This window comes from Tribolium madens, unplaced genomic scaffold, assembly GCF_015345945.1.
Source record: "Tribolium madens isolate multiple individuals breed KSU strain unplaced genomic scaffold, Tmad_KSU_1.1 Scaffold_97;HRSCAF=244;Tcas5.2_LG3a, whole genome shotgun sequence".
Taxonomy (NCBI): Eukaryota; Metazoa; Arthropoda; class Insecta; order Coleoptera; family Tenebrionidae; genus Tribolium; species Tribolium madens.
The window spans coordinates 9,019,513-9,035,400 of record NW_025401069.1 but is presented as its reverse complement, the minus strand read 5'-3'; the positions used below and the strand labels follow the sequence as shown (position 1 = coordinate 9,035,400).

General features: G+C 34.3%; 1 protein-coding gene across 1 annotated transcript in view; it reads left to right on the top strand.

Moving 5' to 3' along the window:
* LOC123014492 (BTB/POZ domain-containing protein KCTD1) overlaps positions 1 to 15,888 on the top strand; it is a 37,317-nt gene continuing 21,429 nt past the window's right edge. Inside the window, exon 1 of the mRNA XM_044413637.1 lies at positions 1 to 272. The gene's annotated coding sequence lies outside the window, so the exon portion shown is untranslated. The remainder of the gene's footprint in view (positions 273 to 15,888) is intronic.

Genomic DNA, 15,888 nt, shown 5'->3' with positions numbered 1-15,888 from the left:
AACAAAAAGACCGTGGCATAGAAACGCTCCGGTTGGAAGCCTGAGGCGGCCGTCGCTCCGACCAACAGTCAGTTAGACGCGATCGGCAGTTCGAGGAGGACCTTCGTGAGAGGTGCATGTTGTCGACGAGGCCGGCGAAGATCGCGTGTGTTAAGTCACGGTCACGTGCTAAGGGTGGGAACCGTCGCCAACATTTTCCCCCAGGAGTTGATACGCGTCCCCACCGTGGAGAATCGAGGACCCGTCACACTGGAGCCCTCGTGCCCCAAGCGGTGAGTTCTGTATAAAGTTGCTATTGCCACGGGGTGGGTTACTTTCCGGACGTTGTTGTTGATTTTTTCGCTAACGGTATTTTTCGACGCCGGAGGAACCAAAGAAGAGCCGCAAATGAGATTTCGCAAATTATTTTCGAAATTGAGATCGTAAACAACGCTCCAGCGGAGTTATTTTGCCAAAGACAAGAAGAAAAAAGACGCAAGCGACCAAACTGAAGTCAAAAATTCAGTAACTTGTTGGCCTTTGTTTACAAAAACAAATTTTGCAAATTAGCTTCTCCCGTTTTGGAATTCCCAATTGGCGAAACTGGCTCAACGCTAATTGCCTTTAATTGTTTACATAATGGATCGGCACCACGTGGGTGTCGTTTCTTCAGGACTGATTTAACGAAAAGTGTGAGTTATCGAAATAAATGTTTTGGTTTCTACCCTTTGGCTAAATAGCTTGAGTAAAATCGTCCGGTTCAGGCTAAAACTTTCTATCTGAGAATCCATCAGAGGCAGGTAAACGATTCCCATTTTGAATAGATCAGGTATGGCTTAAGGTTCGTTGTTTGTTTTGTGGATTCGTTGGGTGTAAAATTGGTTAGTAAAAAATGTGATGTCATTGTTGGGTTTTTGGGAAACCTTGTCATAACCGAAATAAGGGAGATTCAAATCGATCATCCCTTCAGGTGGGCTGTTGAAGGAATTTAATCACATTTTGTCAGAATAAATTTGCGTGTAACTACTCAAAAATAATAACCAGAATGTGAGAAAGTATCAGTCTCCAACATCTTTACACTCTTGACCACATTAAAGATAAGCGATTTAACTTTAGAAAGACACTTAATGCAAATTTTACTTTTATACTTCTGGTCGTCATATCTCTAACCAGTGAAAATATCGTACTTAAAGCAATAAAGTTTGTTTTTATTTTTATTTCCTCTGACCAAGTTCATCTTCTTCTTCTGTTTATTTTTTTGACTTTCTATCACTGTAATGATATTTCCACTGCCATTGTCTTTGAATTAATGAAATTGTGTTATATGAGTAAAACAGTAAAACACATTTTTTCTTTGTTTTTATAGCAGAATGGTAAGCAGATTAGATTTTAATGTGTTAATGTCAAAGTTCTAAACACAGGTTCAAAGACTCTGTTTTTGCAAAACTTAAACCAGAGAATTCTTTTCTGATTGGTTGTTTTCCTTTATCACAGGATTTTTGACTATAAATAAAAAGGACAAAGTCGTCATGACACTATTTTTTCTCTCCAAAATACTAATACTATAAAAAAAGAAATGGTTCTAAAGTCTACAAATATGGTGTGTATTAGAATAGAAAGCTTGCAATTAAAATTATCGTGTTACAACGCTTTTTATCATCTTTTTTAATCACTAATGAGTACACTTCTAATAATACTAAGAAAATACTAGAAATTGGATTAAAATTAAACCAAATTTGGAATAGTCAAAACAAGGTTCAAGTACCGATGGCTTTGAATATAATTTAATTTTGTTATAAACATACACATTACATTTTATTCATAGTTGCATATTTATTTTGTTGTTTCAAATTATGCATTTTCGTAGTAATTAGTCTCTATTCTTAAAGACTTTAGAACAACACACTAATCGGCAGAATCTTTTAATAACATCTTAAGTTATTTTGTTAAAAAATCTTTACGGGACCCAAAATTAGTGAGTTTAGGGAAGAGTGGGGGAATTGGGAACAGTTAACTTCTAAAGCTCAAAAATAATAAAAAAAGTTATAAATGAAATCAACTTTTATTGCTACATAAACTTTGTTTATTTATATACTTAGATGTCGTAAACAAATTTTTGAAAATCTAAGTTTTAATAAAAATTAAACAAAAATATAAAATTCTTCTTCTTGGATCTTCTTGGTATGGAAACGATGAACAAAAACACGATTAATATCGTGTTTTTGTTCAAAAATATAAAACGGTATATGTTTTATATGTTTTTTTCTATATGTTTTAGAGTAAATGGGAGCGATTTGCCAAGTTGTGTGATGACTTTATACTTGCATTTCTTGATTTAAAAATAAGTCATTGAAGTTTTAAATTCAATTCGAAGCTTTCTCATTTGCTGGCAGAAGACATCCATCCATATGGAGTAAATACGTATACCATTCAATGACTGTAAATAAATCAGAATTATCCAATATACATCAAACATCAGCCGCTGAAGTGATCTAGACTTCAGTTAATTTATTATTGTGAGTTTTCCATAAATGCAAACGTTCCAATCCGTCTCCATCACATCTTGACATTCGTCAAGACAACTGTCACCGATCCAGTTATCCAATAATCTCTATTCTCCCTGAAAAATGACCATTATAAATAACGCAAGTGTTTTAACAAAGTTTTCGACATCGCTTCAGTAACAAGTTAAATCAAATTTAACGAATTACATAAAAACAATTAGATTTTTAATTAAAATGTTAAGTTTTAATTAACAATCCAGACCCGTCCAGGAACTTTATTCTCACTAATTAAAGTTTTCAAACTTTTATTATTGCCAGTCAGTCAAGCTTTTGTACTTACCTAATGTAATTTTTCGCGGATTTACTTCCACTAGAAATTTCTATTTCAATTTAAGTTATTTCGTATTTACTGCACAAATTATTGCATGCCACTAAAGCTTTATTATGTAAGCGTAGTCCTCGTGTGGTTCACGATGCATGGCGATGTATACAAATTAATTTTCATTAACCGCAATAAGTCATGCCCTAGCAGGGTAATAATGAGCTTTTTTCCACGAGCATAATTGGCAAGAACGCTTTCAGCCTTCTATTGCAATTTTAACAGCTTTACCTTTTGTAGCAAATGAATTGTTTTCAAAAATTGTCGCATTATAATCACCATTAGTGGTTTTCTGGTTCAGCTTTCTTTGGCAACTCTAAATTTTTGCTGTATAAGAAATTATTTCATTATAAAATTAATGCTTGTACGTTATGTATGTAGTAAAATGTCATGTTACATAAAAGATCTGTGAGTCAGTCTGTGGTGGGTGTCGACTCAAGGAGGCTCGTTAGCATTGTCCCATTGTGTATTTTTGAGCTAAAAACCAGAATATTGGTGATAATGAAATGCCATTGGCTTGATCAGTTATGTAATTAGTTAAAACGTCTCATTAATTTGTGCTCGAACTACCGACAGTTTGACGTTCGACGAAGTTGGGAAGTCGGCGATGCAACAAGAAACAAAACATGTGAAGGTGCATCCTTGCCGTCACTCAGTTGTCAAGCCTAAGCACACTAAAATTCCAACTCGACTTCAGGCTGTGTTTGGTATAAACTGCATTGTCTGTCTTATCGACCCGGAGAGTAAATGGTAATGACGGAATTTCAAAATCAAACAAACTTGTTTGCTGTTTTAACGGCTTCATCCGCACAGACAGGAAATAAATAAAATACTTGCTTTGGTAATTGTCGTTGAGAGGGTGGTTTGCATAATGAATTCCGACGATATATGAAACCACAGGCAAAATTCTTGAATTTGAATTCTAAGCGGTGCACTCTGGCGGGTCTGAACTGCGCCATACTTCGCCTCCGGTTGTCTAGTGGTCGATTAGTAGAGGCGCGGTTTTTATTTTGAGGCCAAGAAGATTAGTATGCACTAGTCTAGACTAAATAAGCGCCGTTTTACACCAATTAACTAATTTTAAGCTCATTATGCCAAGGGAAATGGCTATGGGAAATGTTACGACCGGAAGCTAACTTTTTCCAATGCAGTAGCTAGAAAAATTGCTTCTGGCCTCTTCGGTGTCTCTTCAACCTGTAAATGCACTTTCACGTCCTTATTTTTATAAAACAGCTGAGGTTAGAACCATCATTTTTGCGCTAACAAAAAAGTAAATAAAACATAACTTACAAAAATAAAGATGTTTCTATTTTGTAGTAAATTTTTAAGATCATGTCAAAAAAAAATAGCATCGTGTTTTCTCTAGTTGAAAATATATACAGGGTGTCAATTTTAAAACTTGCAATCGCCAATATCTCTAGAACTAAAAAAGTTATTGAGAATCACTCAAAACCGTTTCGGTAGTTTTTAGGGGGAATCAAAATGGCATGATAAGTGACGCCCCTCCGCCCACCCTTCAAGCCACAGCCACCTTAAGTTGAAAATTTTAAATGGCACGACCCTACTTGCGAGACATCGTTGGAAAGCCCATAAAAAGCGCTTTTCAAAAATGTCATACAACAGCCTATTTGGTAAAGTTATTTTTCCAATTATTCGAAAACGAAGACGTTAAATTTTCATTTTTTTTACTATATTCAAGGGTGGGTGGAGGTGTATCACTTATCATGTCATTTTAATTCCCCCTAGGAACCACCAAAACGGTTTTGAGTGATTATTAATAACTTTTTCAGTTGAGAGAAATTGCCGATTGCAAGTTTTAAAATTGACACAGTGTATATAAAATATATGCAATAGTGTTTCGTATTCAATCTATTCTATTCTCTATTAATAAATAATAGTCCCTTTGTAAACAAAGAGATTATTGATAATATGCAACTAATTTTTTGTTCATCCAAAATCCAACGAAAAATATTATTTCGAATATTTACATGAGCGAATTTCCATTTTGGATTTAATAAAAGCAGAATACATTTTTATCTGCTGGAGGCGCTTTTTCATCATAGTGTTCTCTATTTAACAGCAAATGCCTGAGGAATGATTGCTATTATTGTATGTTTTCCTAGCGAATTATTATTAAATAATAATTCTTCCTCGATTTGTATTCACATATAAACAAACTTTCCAGTTCACGCCAAGTTGATAAAAAAATCGTCATATTCCACTCAAGCAAGACCATTACTGTCACCAACCCAAGTATAAGCGATTCTTCACCATCTTAAATAGCACAGGTAAAAACCTAAAGACTCGTTCACCACGTGTGAAATAATTCAAGCCAGAAAAATAACATATCGCAGCTTTATTTAGAAATGTTGTGAAAGTACAAGTTTTTAAGATATCTTAAAGAACCCGAGGCAGAAGTAGATTCTAATTTAAATAGATGTGAAACTAGATATTTGAAAAAAACTATTGTCTTACAGCCAGATGAGGGTAATAATTTAATTTTTTTTCTGGCATGTAATTGGGTCATATAAATGATGAGTGAAACAGTACGTCTTGTTTGATCTGTTGAGATAAAAATCAGCATTTCCGAATTTATATAAAGTGATGTAGGTATCGGCCTCAAGCGACCACAAAATGAAGAATCGAAATTAGTCCCGACCTGCCTTCAGCCACGTACAACTTTATATTTAAAGGATTTGAAAAAAGTGTCATATGCGTCGTGACATGACCTGAATAAATGTCACAGCGATATTTATAAGTAATATTCTCCTCGTTCTAAGCAGAACAGCGCCACCTATAGAAGAGATTTTTACCAATTAATTCGATTATGTTCCATTTTAAACATTTAATTTTGTTATCCATTTTTGGTAAGACTTTCAAAATGATTGAAATGTTCTAACGTAATTTTAGTCTTCACCTCAAGGCATTTTTAATTATAATATCTTTAAGTCGCAAAGTTCATTAATCATTTTAAGCCTTCATTTGACACCTTCTTGGTAGTAGATTAAGACGATAGTTACTATCACAAGCAATAGTCAAAAAAGGCGCTCTTTAAATTTTAAATTCGGTTTTCCAATACAAAACTATTTTTGTGTGACATACTTGACACTTCTTCTTCAAGTGCGTAATGCACCTTTAATTAGTTTGTCACCAATAATTACCTTTAATTAGAGCCATTGCGACTAATTATGCGTCACCATGACATGCAGGAATTATCCTGACACTTTATATTTGTGCCAATTGTAACTGAACCTCTCCCACTTCTTTCACTGCGATCCTTACCATAAAAAGAGTTTCCTGGGTCAAAATTAAAAGATCTCTTAAAAAGCAAGTTTTATTTGACCCATCCAAATATGCAAAATTTAACATTTTAAATTGAAAGTCTTAACAAACTGGACAGATTAATTATGATCGAGGCTTACAATCATTTAGGTCGATGGCTTTATTTAATTTGGAAGTTTTTGGCGTGCGGGTAACTGATAGCGGTTTTAACGCCCCTTTTATGGTGCAAAGATTCTTGCAATTGGGTTTGTGAGGGTGCGGATTCAATGGGAAAGACGGGAATTAGATCACGACCTTTGAAAGATGAAATCGATGTTGAGAAACGTTAGCGGGTCGAAATTTCACCTCACGAAATTCTAAACGGTTTAAACTAAGCTGTGGCCACAAGAACCGCGAATTCTGTCGCTAAAACAGTTCCCGTTGAACCAGTCTAAGAGAAATTTTAAAATGTCTTTTGATAACATCGTCAAGAATAATGAATAACAATTTTCTCTAAGCATTTCAACAATTTTTAAAAAGATTTTTAGCCAAAGAGATAATGTGTGTTGAAATACCCTGTAAAACAAGTTCTGTTGCCTCCCCATTCAACAACTTAACGAATGCTTCAAATATTTACTTGAGAAAAGTTCCCATTTTGGATTTAATAAAAGCAGAATACTTTTTCATTGCCTGTAGGCGCTTTTTCATCATAATGTTCCGCCGTGGGCAGAATTGCTATTATTGTAAGTGTGTTATTTTACTAGGGGAATGTTTCAACATTTTTGGTATGCACTGATGTACTAACATTTTCTTGCATTTTGCCGGGAATATGTGGCTATTTTGGTGCAAAAAAGTCACCCACACTTTGGTTTTTACACACTTATAATCGAATGGCTTCGTGTCCCGGGGCAGCAATAAAATTGAGTGATATGACCAATCACGCCTTAATAAAAGTGCGCAACTAGTGATAGACTGCAATATGTCACGGACTATTGGACACCTCGCTCTATTTCACGCTTGTTTCACTTATTTACCCTCAAACCACGCTTCGCCCTAGGGACCCACCATTAGTTCCTCTATCACAATGCGAAAAATCGCGATGTTATAACACCACGATTTTAATTACTGCAGTTATTTGGAGCAGGTGTGCAATTATCACACTTTCTTTCTCTAAAGGTTGAGCGATAAATTATGTCAGTGAGCGAGGTTTTCCCATTTTTGACCACTCGTCTTATTTTTTATTCCAGTAGCTCCGTTTAGGGCCATAAATTAAATTATCTCGATCATGGTCTATGTTATGTTGATGTAATCGTGAATTATACACACGTTAAGGCAGCCGTAGGTACACGAAAACTTGTTGAAATTTGTAATTAACATCAATAATACACAGAGACCTCGTGTTATCCCATTACGTTAAGTGCGGGCATATTTTAACATTACTGTTCTTAGTGAACGTATGTCTGCTGATGATTGCTATTTACATACAGAAGACTTCTTCGAGCGTGGAATCCTTTTAAGTCGTGATCGACTCTAATTTTCCGATATTGATGCATTGTTGATGCTGTATCTTGCATTATCGTCTTGATTAACTGCATTCAACTCTCTCCCCTTCCATTATATTTCAATAAGAAACTTTACAAATACTTATCTTACACGTTCATTAACTTAATGTGCACCTTTCAATTCCCTTTACAAGCGCTGATAAATTTAATCCTGTGACGACGCTACCATACAAGACTTTAAGTTCAAACCTACAACCTGAATATTATTAATATTTAAATGACATTGTTTGCCCAAGGCCACAGTTTTTTTATCCTTTAAAAGCCGTCTTCAAATTGTGAATAGAAATCTTCTCAAACTTCCTCATTTCTCGCATTTACAAAAATATGTAAATGCAGCCTCAAATATTTTCATGAGAAAATAGCCAGATTGTCATTTTCATGGAATAATGGTAATTTGTAGGCACGGTAATAACATATTAGAAACACACAACCACTCACAACTGTTCACGTCGATTTATATCCTCCCGTTAGAAAATTCCGTTTTGATTGGATCCCCCATTCCTCACGCTAGTTGAGGGTGCGGTCCAGCTCTTTCATATTCCACCAGAAATCTTAACTTAGTTCTCCTCCAGGTGATTAGTTGTTGTCGCCGCCTCTTTCAAGTAGCCTCGTGGAGGTTTGCCCGTCATCAACTCCCCAAACAAATTACCCACTTATCCTTCAATCGCACAAAAGAGGGCGTCTCGCGATCGCCTTCAATACGCATATATTTGTTATGTCTGGGTTTTGAGTGACGTCTGCGGAGGCGGCAGGAGTGGCAGACGAAGCTCTTGAACCGACGACTGCAGTTCAGACAACGACACTTGAATGCACACACACGGATCGCATTCCTTACCTGCTGCCCTCAGCTTGCCCTGCTCGGGGCATGACCCAACATTCCTCCGGGCTTTATATTTACCACGTATATAAAGCAGACGTGCCGCTCCCGGATTGGGTTCAACGTGATTTGCATCAGAATAGTCAAAACACTGCTGATTCTGATTAACGCGAAATCGAAAGATTGGAATCTGAAGCTGGGGGATTAAGTTTGCAATCCTAGACAGATTTTGCGAGTTAAGCGGGTTACAGAAGGTACTGAAATGCATAAATTCTTCATTACAAAATTAAAAACCACAAAAACTAATAACTATTATATTATGTAGCTAACTAGAGTACTATATGTATTTTTTAACGACGAGAAATTAACTTTGGCACCTTGTCTAAATTTAATACATCTTCTAATTATAGTCTTGAAAAATATTCTTACTGTATTTTGTTTCATACCTTAAAGATTTTTTTGTTTTAATTCTTATCAAATTAAAACTGAAAGTCACTGTAGAAAATGTATTCAAATTAAAACATTAAAAGAGAGTTAAAGATGTCTTCAGTTTCATCTGCGTCATAACTCGTTAATATGTATGATATTGAAAAGAAAAAGTTACTTGTTTGTAAATTTATATCTATGAAATGTAGGTAAGTATATGTCATAACTTCATTGTCACCCAATGTATTTGAGTAATACAAACACAAATTAATGATACATTTTTCATATGCAGTAACAGATAGTTCAAATTCTCAAAATTTGGAGGTACAAGTATTCTGCGGGTAGCAAACGTTTTTGCATTTTTCATGAGTGATAAGTAACAAATAAGTAAATGGAAAACATTTTACTATATCAGTTTTAGATATTGTGCCACATCTACGAAAATATTTTCTTTAATTTACTCTTAGCAAAAGAGTCAAGCCAATATTTATAAAATTGTGACCACGGAGTTATTATTGATTCATGATTAGAAATAGTAGAGATGCCGACTAATTAAATTTAAACCCATTTCTGCGTTCATTTGTACAAATTGTTCAAATATTGTCAATTTGTTGGTAATAGTAATTTTTTATTGTCAACCGAGAACACACTTTTCAATGCAAAAAGTTTGCGATTTCTTTATGCTAAACGGGAGAATCTTATGAATTTTTCAAAGCTAATTGAGGAAACAAATTTATCAATTTTAAAAATCATATGAAAGCTTTAATCTGCTTTTTTTTCAAATCCACCGATAAAAAATTGACATTAATTTATCGTGATTAATTGGAAAAATTAATTTAAATTCATTAATTTTGTGTCTTTTTCAAAGCAAATTTGAATTGAATTAAAACATTTTTTTTATGGATAATCAGTGAGATTTTTGCAAAACTTTGAATTTGGGTGGACACATTTGTTAATTTTAATTCAAGTAATTACCACTGTCGTGAGAACAAATCGGTTTTTATTGCTTATTGGTCAAAATGACAAAATAAACTTCTAGATGCTGAGCGTCTGAAAGCAAGAGTTACAAAAAATATTTTTGCGAATTTGTAATTAAATTCTTAAAACTAATTAGTGTTTAATTAATTCAATAATTAATTATTGTTTTTAAAAAATAATCATCGATTTTGAGTTAGTAATACTTTGGACCGAAAAAGTAGACGGTGAGACGGTAAATTAAAAGTTCTCTACAAACCTCTCAAAAACTATCCATCGAAGAGCATTTTAACTTGATGCATGCAGTGTGTGATTTTACGTTTAGAAGACCATATTTCAAGCCTTTTTGCAACTTAAAATTAATCAATCATATTTACGATACCTACCTACCTACTCACTTTGAACTCAGGAAATTTGTAATTTAAATTCGACCCAATATCGTTTTATGCATTTTTTGAGTCTCTATCATATGTTAAATAGTTATCGAGAAAATTGTTGATAAAGTCAAAAATATCCAAAATATAACTTCGATTATAACTTCTAAACTATTGCTAATTTTGTAGACTTCCCGGAAGTATACATAAATATAAGTATTATAACTTTTAAGGTATAGTTTTGCCGCAATTTACACAAAAAAAAAATCCTTAAACTTCAAAAATTTGTGCTCTGTTACTATAACAAGCATCTAATAAAATTAAAACTTATGATAAGTACAAAATGTTTCTTGATGTTTTGATATTTTACGATAAAAAAGCTCTCATGCTTTTATGCTTATGTCTGTGCTTTCATTCAGTTACAAATTGAGCGTAAATACTAAGCTTGCAATGACAAGTTTATAGAATTTATTGCATCGAACAAATTGAAATATGCAAGTTGCTGTATTTTTCTTTTATTGTAAATTTTAAGCTCCGATTGCGGAAGACCGTTAAAAATGTGGTACACTCCGGAATTTCAATTGAAACAAAACACGTGGAAATTTTCTGCATCCGCTATGGTGACGGTCGTTACGGCCGTAAAGGCAATTATTATGGGACGATTCGAAAGAACGCGTCGGGTGGTATTTCATAGAATCAGATATCATTACGTATATCAAGTTTACACAAATGTAATAGCTCAATCAGGTTAAACATTGAAAAACAGAAATAGTTGAACATTACATTATCGTTCTAACTGTTCGACATAATCGTCACTTAAAATTCAACAAAAAACGGTAAATTTAATTTATGCAAATAAATATGGCAACTGCAGGAATAATTTCAGCATGTGCAATGCGATTCCTGCTGCGAAACTGTACATACTTGAAGCTGTTGTGCGTAACACAGGAGCTCTTGCATTAATTCGATTCGACTTAACGATGTGCATTTGTTGAGTGATTTAAATTTGTTTTTCTGATGCCTTCTTAATTACTAATTAAGAAGTTTCAAGTAAAAGCTATCAATCATATTTGATTTAAATGACCAGGTGAATAAATCAATCAACTTTATGAGGCTATAACTCACAAGATTTTTTATCAAAGACAATTGTGTCTTAACCGGTTTTACATATTCATTATAATAGCTTCTGTACCAGAATCAAAAGGAAGATGTTTTTCAGTAAAAACTTTTTCCATTTCACTGTTCAGTTTGTTGTAAATTAATATAGATGATTCACAATAGCCATGACATTGAAAATGACTGACACCTTTCATCAACTACGTCATAAAGAAAATTAATCAAAGTTTGCAGATTTTTTCTGAAACTCCCACAACCTCCAGAACGTAATCAATCTATCCTAGAAATGCACGCCTTTAAAACCCACCTTAATCCTTTTACCTTCTTCCACCCATCAAAGACGAACAAAAATCGTTGACAAACACTATTCTCTTATTTTTCTATTATTTTCCAAATATATATATTTGTTTCATATTAATGTGACTTGCAAAACTCAAAAAACAGCTCTACAAAAGCTGAGAATTATTGGTTTAAATACCAGTCAGATGCTGGTGACGGGTGGTTTAAAAACTTCGAATATATTTAAAGAAAGTTTGGGTAAACAGAATGAGCCGAAATTCCTGCTGCTGCCGTCTGAAGGTCGTTGGGACAATTTTCATCTCGTAGAAAGTCTCCCCAAGATCCTGCCAAGGCCACCTGGAGGGCATCAGCGAGCAACAGATGGCGTCCGCAGAGGAATAACGCACGCGGTGCCACTTCAATAACTCCATCTAATGAACAAGGCTGATGATCTCGCTACCGGAATGCAATTCTTCGATAAAAATCTTTTGCAACATCAACCATTTGTACTAAACGATCTTGTTATGTAGTAGACTGTCCCTTGCTCAAAAAAAGCTTGATTTCACGCGGGCAATAAACGTCCACGCTGTCTTATTTACGCTACGAAATGTTTTGTGTAAGGTTGAGGATAAAAGTGCCATTAGCGGTATTCGAGATATCTCAAGTTAATGGCTCTCACGACGTTTTTTCAATTACGAGAATAAATACGTTTCGAATATTTTAATATCGTTTGTACGATTCGGTTCGATTCGTCTTTTCACTCCAATTTCACACTGCTTAAGATTTTTTTATCGTATCACCTCAAATTTCATGGATGTTCTGTTGCTAGCTTGATGGATTAGAGACTTACGGGAAAGTGATATTATTTTTTTTTCCATCTGGCTTTTGTATCGGTTACGCTTTTTTCGAACTTCCACGCTTTGAGAATTTCTAACTGTTTCCTTAAAACATCCAATTATTATATTTGAGCATAAACTCCCACTTGTTTGAGTACATTCCGTTGGTATAATCAACAAGCATCCTATTGATTGATCCTCACTATCTTGAATTCAGCCAATCAGACTTGTAAGTGGATATTATGACGTTTATCTGATTCTAGCATTTAAACATCTTGTCAATATTAATTTCACTAAACTCCACGATGTTTATTTATTAAAAGTGGAAAAGAAGAAGATACGACATAAAAAAACCTTTTTAAAAATGTGCGAACGGAACTAGGAATTGTTTAATTGTTTCCTATACCATCGGTATTATTTGCTAATTTACATTTCGTAAAATTACATCTGTGACCACTCATTATCCGCTGCTAGGTAGCAACCATATGCTACTACTAAAGCCTTTGCTGCTAAATTACATAATAGTCTGATTGATTGGCCTTTATTATAAAATTATGTTTAGTATTGTATTCCGAGAAGCACGCGTCGTAAAGATGTTACACTCTACTGTTTGCTTAATAGACGTAACATTTTTGCCAAATATGGCAAAAATTTATACACATCTTTACAAACTTTCTACCTTCATCTTGCTGTATTTGTAGACACGTAACAAATTTTATTGAAACTGAACTTGCTCTAAAAAGCTTCGTCGTGATCATATTGCTATTTTGATGAGCCCCTAGGTACACCCGTTCGCATACGAGTTTCGCGAAATTAATCCCTGCTCTGTGAACAATTGCTGAAATTGTAGAAAGCCCAAGTCAAATAAAGAGTCGGTATTAAATCTGCAGCGCTCGCTTATTAATTTCTAGGTTCTGTTAATCAAACAGAATTACGAGGGCAGTTAATTATGAGTCTTCTGCTGGAATTCATTGTATCGCCTGGAGCTTGTGTATTTCCCTTTTAGCCAAGTAGGAGCGACTCAAGGGTGTGCCAAAGCACCTATCGACATTTATTAAATCCGGCCGAATTTTAGTTTAATTTGTGTTGTTTTTAACATCGTAAAAGGATGAGTCCGGACGGGAGAAACCTGTTGATCTAATGACTTGCCGACTGATGTCTACGACACCGTAATGGGACACTTCCGAGAAAATTGATGGGAAAACGAAAAAAGTCGACGCTATTTCTCTACCCTATATGTAACCAATTAAAAGAGAAGGCGATCAAAGTTTGCGCAAGCGAGGACGCACCTTAACGGGCGTATAGGACTATCCACAATAAAGGTTTTTGCTCGTAGATGTTTGGAGAGTGATTGATAGTTGGTAAACTTGCAGTTGAAAAATAAACAAATATCTTTGGAGGAATCGAAACATAAATTAACCGAAAACTATGAGAAATGATATTAAATTTCATAATTAGTTTATTAGTAAATCTAGTTGTTGCGCAAATAGTGGCATGTTAAAGTATCGATTAACGTTGGTAACTTTTGGTCTTTTACGTCAATATTAGAGTCTTCCGGCAAAATAAGACCGGAATATTCGGTAAATCACACTCGCCCTCAAGCAACATCGCAATAATAACATCATTATTTCTGTAACGATCTCTTGTCACGATAGATACCGTAAAGCGGATCATCTTTCACATGATGTGAAACTGATTGAGACGTCGGCGAGAATTTGTCCAAAAAGCCGTGTCTTTGTCAAACTTTTTGCATAAGAGGCATATAATTACTGTTTTGTTTGCTGTTACGGACTATCAGACCGTACACAAACGTGACTGGGAAAAAACGATGTCCTAATATTAGACGATGAATAGACGGTTCTGTACGTCTAAGCACGGTTATTACACCGGGAGAAGGTGTTAACTGGTAGGTTTTTTACGAAGACATGGTCTCTGTTATTCAACCTTTGATTATATGCTATTTTTGTCTAATTTGAATGCTCGTGAAAAGGAATAACAATTTTTAACTACTGTTACTTTATTAATGACAACTGAATGGATATAAAAATCTAGCGAAATGACGTCTCCTTATTCTAATAATAGCAACAAAGGATGAATGGAGCCTCGAAGGCGCACAAATTTCCTTACGACAAGACACATCTAACACTAATTACATGTTAATCTTGCGATGGTACTGGATTTTTATTTGTAGAGTTATTACCAGCTCTTTTATCGACGACGAAACTATTCAACTTTGGCTACTGAATACACACGTAACTGAAGAAACATATTTGATGATTGAAGAAGAAAAGATGCCAATAAAAACAAAAATAAGTTCGTGATTGCAGAAAAGAGGAGTAATTACAAAGAAGAATTGTAACGGTTCTTAAGAAACCAAAAACATGAAAAACGGTTTAGACAATAATGAAACATTGAACAAAATTAACGCTCGAGTACTCTTTTGAAATTCGTAATTTGTTAATGATTTTTTATTAAAAAACTGAAAAGCTAAAAACTTGCATTTATTAATTATTATTAACAAAAATGCAACTAATAAATATAATAGTCTTTTATATTTAGAGCAGTATAATGTGTACAATAAAAGCGTCTTTTATTTTGTCAAATTTGGAGATTTCTGCTATAACTGTTTAGAAATTGTCTTTACTCAATACCTATCCCCTTTGGGAAAGTCAAGTTTTTTCGTGTCATTATACCATCATTAGTAATAAATTTTTTTAGATATCTATCGGTCAATGATAAGAATCCTCAATTAAAATTCAAATTACATGTTTTTTAATTTTAATTAAAACCAATCTAATATGTATAACCAAATAAAAATCATTTATTAATAATAATCAGTCGCAACAATATTTTTTGTTTTCTTTTAAATAACACACGTGTCAATGACAGGATGTCATCTAAACAAGATAAAACAATGGCCTGCAAGGTGACCGCAGAAACCATTTCTGTGGACACGTACATTATCCGGTCCGGTTTTGGCAATAAAGTTATAAAAGTCAGATTTTATTTGATAATAATGTTAATGAAGTTCTGAACATCACTACCGTCACAACTAAACTTAAAATCTCAAATAATTGGCGACCTCATCACTTAGTTAACAAACACACCCATTAACACCCATTTTTCGCGGAGACTTCAACAGGCGATGAGGTGACGAACCCTCCTTTTCCAGTCGAGTGAGCATGTTTTCGTCATCGGAAGCATTCAACAAATCCAATTATCTTAAAGAGCAATTGGTATAAATTATACGAGGCTGGGTGGCTTGAGCACGCGGAAACAATAAATAGGACCGGCGTGAAGTGTTCGTTAATGTGTCTATCTCGATGGAGGAATTAATTACGAGATTGGTGCACATAAATAACGAGTAGCAAATAATGGGA